We start from the raw sequence: 9,781 nt of genomic DNA, 5'->3' as shown, positions 1-9,781 counted from the left end.
CCGAAGACTATATCCCCTGGTTCTGGACTTCCCCAACATCGGTAACATTCTTCCAGCATCTAACCTGTGCAGTCCCGTCAGAATCATATACGTTTCTATGAGAACCCCTCTCATCCTTCTAAACTCCGGTGAATAAAGGCCCAGTTGATTCACTCTGCCCACATATGACAGTCCAGCCATCCCTGCAATCAGTCTGGTGAACCTTCAATGCACTCTCTCAATTGATAGAATGTCCTTCCTTAGATTAGGAGAACAAAACTGAACACAATATTCCAGGTGAGGCCTCACTAAGGCCCTGCACAACTGCAGTAAGACCTCCCTGCTCCAATAATCAAATCCCCTAGCTATGAAGGCCAGCATGCCATTTGACTTCTCATCTCCTGCTGTGCCTGCATGCCAACTTTCAGTGACTGATGAATCACGACACAAGTCTCGTTGCACCTCCCCTTTTCCAAATCTGTCGCCATTCAGATAATATTCTGCCTTTGTGTTTTTTCCCATAAAATGTATAATCTCACATTTATCCACATTATACTGTATCTGCCATGCATTTGCCCACTCAACTAACCTGTCCAATTCACACTGCAGCCTATTAGCGTCCTCCTCACAACTCACGCCGCCACCCAGTTTAGTGTAATCCGCAAACTTGGAGATATTACACTCAATTCCTTCATCAAAATCATCAATGTATATTGTAAAGAGCTGGGATCCCAGCATTGAGCCCTGCGGCACTCCACTAGTCACTACTTGCCATTCTGAAAAGGACCTTTTTATCCCGAATCTCTGCTTCCTGTCTGCCAACCAGTTCTCTACCCACTTCAGTACATTACACCCAATAGCATGCACTTTGATTTTGCACACCAATCCCCTGTGTAGGACCTCGTCAAATGCCTATTGACATTCAAATACACCACATCCACTGGTTATCCCTTGTCCACTCTGCTGGTTACATCTTCAAAATATTCCAGAAGATTCGTTAAGCATGATATCCCTTTCATAAATCCATGATTTGAAATTACGAGAAAGTTTCACTGCAGTTTGAAAAGATTTCCAGAATAGACGTTATTAATCAAGAAAAGTCACGAACAGTCGAAACAAGCAGGAGGGTTTTGAAAATAACGAGGAGAAAATAAATAAGCTATGCGAACTCAGCAGAGAGAGAAATAAAACACAAGAATTGCCCATTGAACGGGACCGTTAAAAAAACCCGAAATGTTGGCATGTATACGGCTTGTGTGAAAATTTTAATTTCAGGAAACAATATAGCTATTAAAAATATGTGCTCTCATTTAAAAAAAAAATCTTTGGCAAGTACTTCAATTAGATGTTAAGGAACAAAATTGAGTTTAATCTAAAATGCTGTCTTTCCCGAAGAGAAAATTTTTTTATGACCACTTTACTAATGATTTCTGCTGTTTTAACGGATTCCTAATTTCTAAGCAAGTCTTGAAGGCACAAAGATTTGGATGACTACGCGAAGTCACGTAATGACATCAGGATTTCTTATAAACCTGTAAAGGAGTTAACCATTTCCATTGACAGCTGTTTTACACTGGACCTTAGTAATTTGAATTTCTTACTAAAATGGAGAAGACTCACCTGACAGACAGTGGAAACGCTGGGATAGTCAGAATAAAAATAAAACAGAACTAGCTGGTCAAGAGTTAAAAGCTAAGATAAATAAGCTGGAAGAGATTTAAAAAACAGGACCAGACGGATAGTGCATTGTGCCGACAAAGCACCATCACCTATGGCAATCGAGCCAATGTATCCCACGGTGGGTCGGTGGAGTCCACAAACCCAACCAAACAGCAAAGCAGACTCCGATGTTTGGAAGAATAGTGGTGTTAATTAGAGTTTGCATAATATTTCGATGCTTCATCGTGCAGGCTCGAGCACAGCAGGCTCAAATACAAAACCGACGGCAGCCCAGACAGGGACATGAAGTGATCGAGATGTTACGACTATAAAGAATATGGATCACCTAACCCTTACCTCCGATTTCACAGAGTGACCACGACCCAAGTAGAGCAGAACCTATCACCGGGTGACGACCAGGCTATCTGTTTAAAATTTGCAGATAAACCATCACCGAGATGGGACCACAGCGGGGACTTCGACTCTGGGGACTCATGATACTGGGAACCTTGAGGCCCACACAAGCATTGGATAATACAGACGGACTACGAGAGATACAGCACACGCAAGAAAGACACAACTGCATCAACGATGGGGTTTTGTTTACTTTGACTGACGGAATATGCATTCCAGGTAACAAGGACTGGAGCATGGACAGAACTGATTTTAACGCATGGCTGCAAATGAATCCGGATAAGAATAGAGATTGTGTGCAATGCTCCACGGGCACAAGAAGCATTAGACGAAGGGAGGCCTGGGGGGCCCGATGAATGTATCTTTGGAATAATTTGCGCGCCTCCTGCCCAGCCACAACCGTTAGTCACCCACAAAAATGGGGTGGAGCTGTGTGGATACTATGAGCAGTTAGAGGCTGCCGCAATAAGGTTGTATGTATGCTTCTCACCCATTCGGACACCGCGCCCGATAAGAACCACCACACTGCCCATGGAATTGCCATGTCCAACAATTACAAGGGGACCAGAAAATGGGATCGTGCTGTCCAACGAGGGTGAACGATTGTATGATAATGTTAAGCATGAAATTGTGCCTGTCCTGATCAATATCTCAGGTATACAGATGCCGGAATATTGTACAGAGCAGGCAAGAAAAATGTCTAATGTATTAAGTAAAGTTGTAATGCAGCAGGCTGCCGATGCCACAGGTGCCAGTAGATTCCGAGGACAGGAGCCAGTGCATAGGACTAATAGGGAAATAGTTAATGATGTTGCTGCCGGTTTTAATGCTGGAACCTCCATAGTAAACTCACTGGACATACAAAGGCTAAATGAAAGAGTGGAGCAGAATAAAGGGGTGATGAAGGGATTATTAGAACGGGCAGAGCGGAATCAGGACGATCAAGCCAAACTCGGAAGAGAGGGTGCCGAAATGCAATTGGATGGCCTCTCGGTCCTGGAAGCTCAGGCAAAAACAATCAATCAACTTATCGACAGAGTGAGATAAGATAACGCAGAACTGAGACAGGGACAACTCTGTCACGCTTATAGCCTATGTATGGTGGGACAGATACAGCACAATCTCGATCATATCCAAAGGGGGGAGTTGACAGACTGGATAGACAGCCCACATCTGGCTCAGTTGGCCAAACTGAAGGGGACACTGGATAATTGCACTCTGAAGGCACTAACCAGAGTATGTCCAGTGATCCTAAACTGTCGAATGGGCAAAGCTGCCAGCGCGGTAATAGTCCTGATGATACCTATAGTCACATAAGACTCAGGACCGTTTCCCCTTTATCAACTGTAGAATATCGGGATCATACTGGAAAACACCTCCCTCCATTACTGTCTGATTGCAGCTCCTGCTATCCGCAGAGACAACACACTCTATGGGATCTTCCTGATGGGATGCAAGCAGACGGGTGACATTACGGTGTACCCTCACCCGGTGGGACAGGGAGAACTAGTCGAATGTGGATTTAATCCAACCGATGGATGTGTATTGGTAATAATACCTGCCCCCACACATTTTGCCAGAACAGGTTACGGGGGCAAAGGGAAATAGTGTTTCTCTACCACGGCACATTCATATCGGTACAATGACTTACAATGCCAGATCTCACAACCAAACTTTTGCTTCACACCCCGACGACCCATCACAATAGGACAAGCCCGCATTATCCAGGTTCGAAAAAAAGGCCCAAAATCATTAACGCCAGCGATCAGCTCCACGATCACCTGCAGGATTATGACGAGCCAGAGCAGGCCCCAATCCCACTTTTAGTTGAAGTATTAAGGGACCTAAGACTCAGAGTAGGCCAGTGTGTCAGACTCTATCAGACAAAGATTAAAATACTGGAGAAGGATACTGACCAAGAGTTACAAAACCAGAGTTGGTGGAGGAGTGTCTGGGACTGGGGCATGAACGTAAACATCCACCCCTGGATTGCAATAATATTACACATACTGCGAGGGATACAGCTGGTCTTAGCACTGACATGGAGAGTCACGGCCTGTCGATCCTGCAGTCATTATGCATGAAAAGGAGTATCAGAACAAGGGCTCAAGTAAATAAAGAGACTTGTCCAGCAGAGGGAAAGGGGAATCTGAACTATATCAATTTGATCTAAGCAAATGGGACTTCTGACACCACGTGACTGGCAAGTGCGTTGAGGCAGGAATTATCGGGTGGTACATAAAAATATAAGTCGAGCAACAACTTATGTTGTCGGTTGAAGGAGACTAGGATCAGTCCATTACCGAAAGGAGGGGTTGTTGTAGGGCAAAGGCACCTTCTGAATATATGTATGCATATATGTATGTGTAAAATGGTCGCCAGTATAAAATGGCTGCCAGGGATTCTGCATAGCACTAGGGGACTTGAGCTAACAGTTAGCTTGACTACATTTTTGGGTAGCTGATGACATTGCAGTTCTGTGTACAGGAACACTGGAAAGAGCGAGCTCAGCAGAACGACCTTAAACAAATAAACCACAGACAAGACGTCCTAGCAAAATACTGAACAAGAAATTCCTGTGACTGTGTAAGGATAAGGGGGTTAGGTGCAGACAGAACCCAAAGACAGTAAAGATAAGGGTTTCTGGAGAATATCACAAGGCCATAAATAAGCACCAGCTAAAACATGAGTTGATCACGCAGTCCCCTGGTGCCTGGTGGCCAATTATATTGACCCAGTGGAATCGATTTGTAATTTATATTCGTTATGATTGGATTGTGTCCTGCCGACATGGGCTAAGTAATTGTAATAAACTGTTGTTAAAACATATAAATATCGATGAATTTCTTTGTTTAGTGGAGTGGAGTGCGTGGAGTTGGTCCAGAGGCTTTCTTCCTCGCCGGTGTAATAAAAGCCATTTTGGCGTTGGAACTGACCCCGAGTGTCGAGTGATTCTTCCAGGAAAACATTTGTGCTTACATAACCCGTGCTGTGCCAGCACTGGGAGAGAATGATGGGACAGTGTGGAGGGAGCTTCACTCTGTATCTAACCACGTGCTGGACCTGCCTGAAAGAGATTGATGGGACAGTGTAGAGGGAGCTTCACCCTATATCTAACCACGTGCTGGACCTGTTCTGGGAGAGATTGATGGGACAGTGTAGAGGAAGCTTTACACTGTATCTATCCACGTGCTGTACCTGTCCTGGGAGAGATTGATGGGGCAGTGTTGAAGGAGTTTTACTCTGTATCTCACCCCGTGCTCTACCAGCCCTGGGAGAGAATGATGGGACATTTTAGAGGGAGTTTCACTCTGTATCTAACCCGGTGCTGGACCTATCCTGGGAGAGAATGATGGGACAGTGTAGAGGGAGCATCACTCTGTATCTAACGCCGTGCTGTACCTGCCCTGGGAGTGTTTGATAGGGCAGTGTAGAGGGTGCTTCACTTTGTATCTAACTCCGTGCTGTACCTGCCATGGGAGAGATTGATGGGGACAGTGCAGAGGGAGCTTTACTCTGTATCTAACCCCGTGCTGGATCTGTCCTGGGAGGATTTGATGGTACAGTGTTGATGGAGATTTATTCTGTATCTAACCCCGAGCTGGACCTGTCCTGTGAGAGATTGATGGGACAGTGTGGAGGGAGTTTTACTCTGTATCGAACCCCGTGCTGGATCTGTCCTGGGAGGATTTGATGGTACAGTGTTGATGGAGATTTATTCTTTATCTGAGCCCGTGCTGGACCTGTCCTGAGAGAGATTGATGGGACAGTGTAGAGGGAGCTTTACTCTATATCTAACCCCTTGCTGGACCTGTCCTGTGAGAGATGTATGGGACAGTGTAGAGGGAGCTTTACTCTGTATCTAACCCCGTGCTATACCTGCCCTGGGAGAAATTGATGGGACAGTGCAGAGGGAGATTTATTCTGTATCTAACCCATGCTGTACTTGCCCTGGAAGGGTTTGATGGGACAGGTTCGAGGAAGCTTTAGTGTATATCTTAATTGGGCTGTACCTGCTCTGTGATTCTATGATGGGACAATATAGGGCGAGCTTTAATCTGCATATAACACAAAGTGGTACCTGCCCTGGGAGAGTTTGATGCGACAGTGTAGAGGAAGCTTTAGTCTGTACCTGCCCTCTGACTATTTGTTGAGACAATGTAGAGGGGTCTTTAATCTGTATCTAATCCGTACTGTACCTGCCCTGGCGTGTCTGATGGGACAGTATAATGGGAGCTTTGCTCTGTATCTTTCCTGTGCTGTGCCTTACCTGGGAGGGTTTGATGGGACAGTGTAGAAAGAGATTTACTCTGTTTTAAACACGTGCTGCACTGTAATGTATATATGCCCGGGTTTACGTGCCACCAGGGGGACCCGCCGTCGAAGGTCATTGGGCCACAGGCACACACATGCAACCCTTGTATATAAAGAAAGCCTCCATGTTTAATCCTTATTTCGACAGCTATAAAAGTAAGGTCAGGATGCACCAGATTGAGTTCACTGTAGTAAGCCTACTGAGTTATTGCATATGCAACATGCACCTGCCCTGGAAGAGTTTGATGGGACAATGTAGCGGGAGCTTTCCTCTGTATCTAACCCCGTGTTGCATCTGGCCTCGGAGCGTTTGAAGGGACAGTTTAGAAGAATCTTTACTCTGTATTTAACGCATGCTGTACCTGCCCTTGGAGAGATTCAGCGGACATTGTTGAGGGAGCTTTACTTTGTATATTACCCGTTCTGTACCCGCACTGGGCGTGTTCATGGGACAGTGTAGAGGGAGCTTTACTCTGGATCTAACACGGGCTGTATCTGTCCTGAGAGGGTTTGATGGGATAGAGTAGAGGGAGCATTACTCTGTATCGAACACGTGCTGTACCTGTCCTGAGAGAGTTTGATGGGACAATGTAGAGGAAGCTTGACCCTGTATATAACACGTACTGTACCTGCCCTGGGAGGCTTTGATGTGACTGTGTCGTGGTAGCTTTATTCTGTATTTAACATTATGGTCCTTTTCAATCCACTTGTTTCACACCGAAACAAATGGTAACCGTGATGTGAACTTAACGCCACATGATTCTTTGAAATCATCTTTTAATGATTGGCTAAAACGATTCCTTATGCCACCGACAAACAGTTTTGATTCCAGGTCTCGGCGATAACGTTTGTAATACCATTTTTTAATTCAAAACCTTCTAAAAATTGACGACATGCAGCCAACGTGCAAAAGTAAGAATTATTTTAATCACCGTTAATTAGCCTATAACCTTCTTCAGAATGAAACAACTAAGAATATAATGACTGAGGAACAGTGGTATCTTCAATCATTCATTTTCTCTTTACATGTGATGACGTTTTATCCCTATCTCATTTACACGCTGTATGGGAATGATTTAAATTTGTAAGTGTTTATGTCTCAGTTGCATAACCATTGATTGTGTATGTGCCGATTCTTGATAGGAGGAGCACTTGAGACCGAAGTTCCAGTTCAAAATATGTATCAATGGAATCAATTTCCACCAGTTTCTTTAAACCCAATAACATAATTTATTTCTTGTGGGCTGGATGGAGGAACATGATCCATGAAAAAAATTGTTATCGTTTGAATGGAACAGACTGCTCATAAAATATTGGAGTCGGAACGAATTGGATTATTGCACAGCTGGCAACATTTGCGGAATAGATTCGTGCAGCCAAAACTGACAATGACAACCTGGGACTGTGCGGCACCGAATTCTCGGGGAAAAACAGTTAAATACTTCGTCCCTGGGTGGGCTCGAACCACCAACCTTTCGGTTAACAGCCGAACGCGCTAACCCATTGCGCCACAGAGACTGATAGCGATACCAGGTGCAAACATCCAAAACCATGGTGTCTGTCAGTTAAAGCTTCAGATTTCTCCGAATGGTGTGGAACTTATTCACTCTCAGTGGGACATTTCCCAACTAACTGGAGGGAAATTCATACTGGATGCGTGGAAGCAATCTGATCCCGCACACTGCAGACACTTCCATGTCACCACCAACCAGCTCTCTCGCAACCGGTGTAATCGACCTTCCAACCTTCCGGTGCCTTGTCTGTGACAAAGTATTCTGATTGTCCTGAAGCCGGTATTAGGTTTTAATTCCTTTTCATCTCCTGACTGCGGATATTCCTGTGATTAAACGGGAAATAATGCTTCCAGGGACAGTTGGATTCACCGTTTCTTTGCTTGGTGAAATTTCAAAGATTGAAAGCGAAACACATCAGCCCCAAACCTCCCATGAGATGGACGACCAGTTTCTGTTTCAAGCTTGAATGCGGGAAAAAGCAAAACTTATTCAAAGAAAGTACAAGTCCCTGAGACGCCTGATTATTTGCACCAAACTCCTTTGCAAAGATTTGAGGATCATGTTTGGTGATCAGGGCAATTTTTTCCCCAAACTACAACACTTCAAACTTAACTCAACGGCTGTAAAGCAATTTGGGGCGTCATGTGTTCCTGAAAGGCACTGCAGAAATACAAGTCCTTCTTTGCAAAAGTTTGATGCAATTTCAAAATTTGCGAGCAATATAAGGGCTCCTCTGGGACCCCTCGTAAATTTCAATTCACAACTCCGAACGGAGAATCAAAGCCCTTGATCAACGAGCCAACTGTTTCACAAACGTGAAGATAAGGTGTAATCAAGATGAAAGCATTTTTTGTGTGTCGCTATTCAGGACATAAGAACTTAAGAACTAGGGGCAGGAGTAGGCCATATGGCCCATTGAGCATGCTCCGCCATTTAATATGATCATGGCTAATCCGATCATGGACTCAAGTCCAGCTCCCTGCCCTTTCCCCATAAGCCATATTCCCTTATCAGTTCAGAAACTATCTCTGTCTTAAATTTATTTAATGTTGTGGCTTTCTCAGCTCTCTGAGGCAGTGAGTTCGACAGATTTACAACCCTCTGAGAGAAGAAATTCCTCCTCATCACAAATAAAAATCGGCGGCCCCTTATTCTGAGATTATGACCCCTAGGTCTAGTCTCCCCGATCAGTGGAACCATCCTCTCTGCATCCACCTGGTCAAGCTCGCTCATTACCTTATACATTTCGATAATATCACCTCTCATTCTTCTGAATTCCAATGAGTAGAGGCCCTACCTACTCAACCGTTCATCATAAGACAACCCCCTCATCTCCGGAGTCAACCGAGTGAACCTTCTCTGAACTGTCTCCAAAGCAAGTATATCATTTGGTAAACTGTTTGTGATCCTCGCCCAATTGCCAGACGGACGGTTTGAAACGCCCCCACCTTACGAAAGTTCTAGATCGGGAATTATTATTCAGAGTGTAAATTAAATGAGTCACGGAAAGGAATGCTTCGGTGGTAAATCGTAGTATATTTTTTTGTTCTCGCATACACTGGCTAAAACATGCTCTACTAAACGAAATCACGGTCTCTGTGGAGAATAAAATCCAGGTTGCAAACAACATACATACAGTACAGAAATGCGACCTTGTAAGACGCAGTAATTCCATGGTGGATTCTAACCCGACCCGTACCAATGAATTACCCAGAATAGCTCAGAAAAGCATCACTAGTGAGAAAACCCTGAGCTCTTACACAGCTGGCTGGGATATCTGGTTACTGGCTTCGGATACTTGCGAACATGTTCACCACCACACGCAGCCCGTTTCCTTGCTCAGCTCAGCTGTGGGAACTCACTGCCTGGTCTTCAGTCTCGGTGGCTTCTTCTGCAGTACT

At 44.7% G+C, this 9,781-nt stretch overlaps 1 non-coding gene across 1 annotated transcript; it reads right to left on the bottom strand.

The window, feature by feature from the left end:
- Window positions 1-7,810: 7,810 nt before the first annotated feature.
- On the bottom strand, window positions 7,811-7,884 carry trnan-guu (transfer RNA asparagine (anticodon GUU)). The gene has a single exon. It is a non-coding gene; the product is annotated as a tRNA-Asn (tRNA).
- Between the last annotated feature and the right edge of the window lie 1,897 nt (window positions 7,885-9,781).

Source organism: Pristiophorus japonicus, unplaced genomic scaffold (genome assembly GCF_044704955.1).
Source record: "Pristiophorus japonicus isolate sPriJap1 unplaced genomic scaffold, sPriJap1.hap1 HAP1_SCAFFOLD_33, whole genome shotgun sequence".
Lineage (NCBI taxonomy): Eukaryota > Metazoa > Chordata > Chondrichthyes > Pristiophoridae > Pristiophorus > Pristiophorus japonicus.
This window is presented reverse-complemented; position numbering and strand designations above follow the sequence as displayed.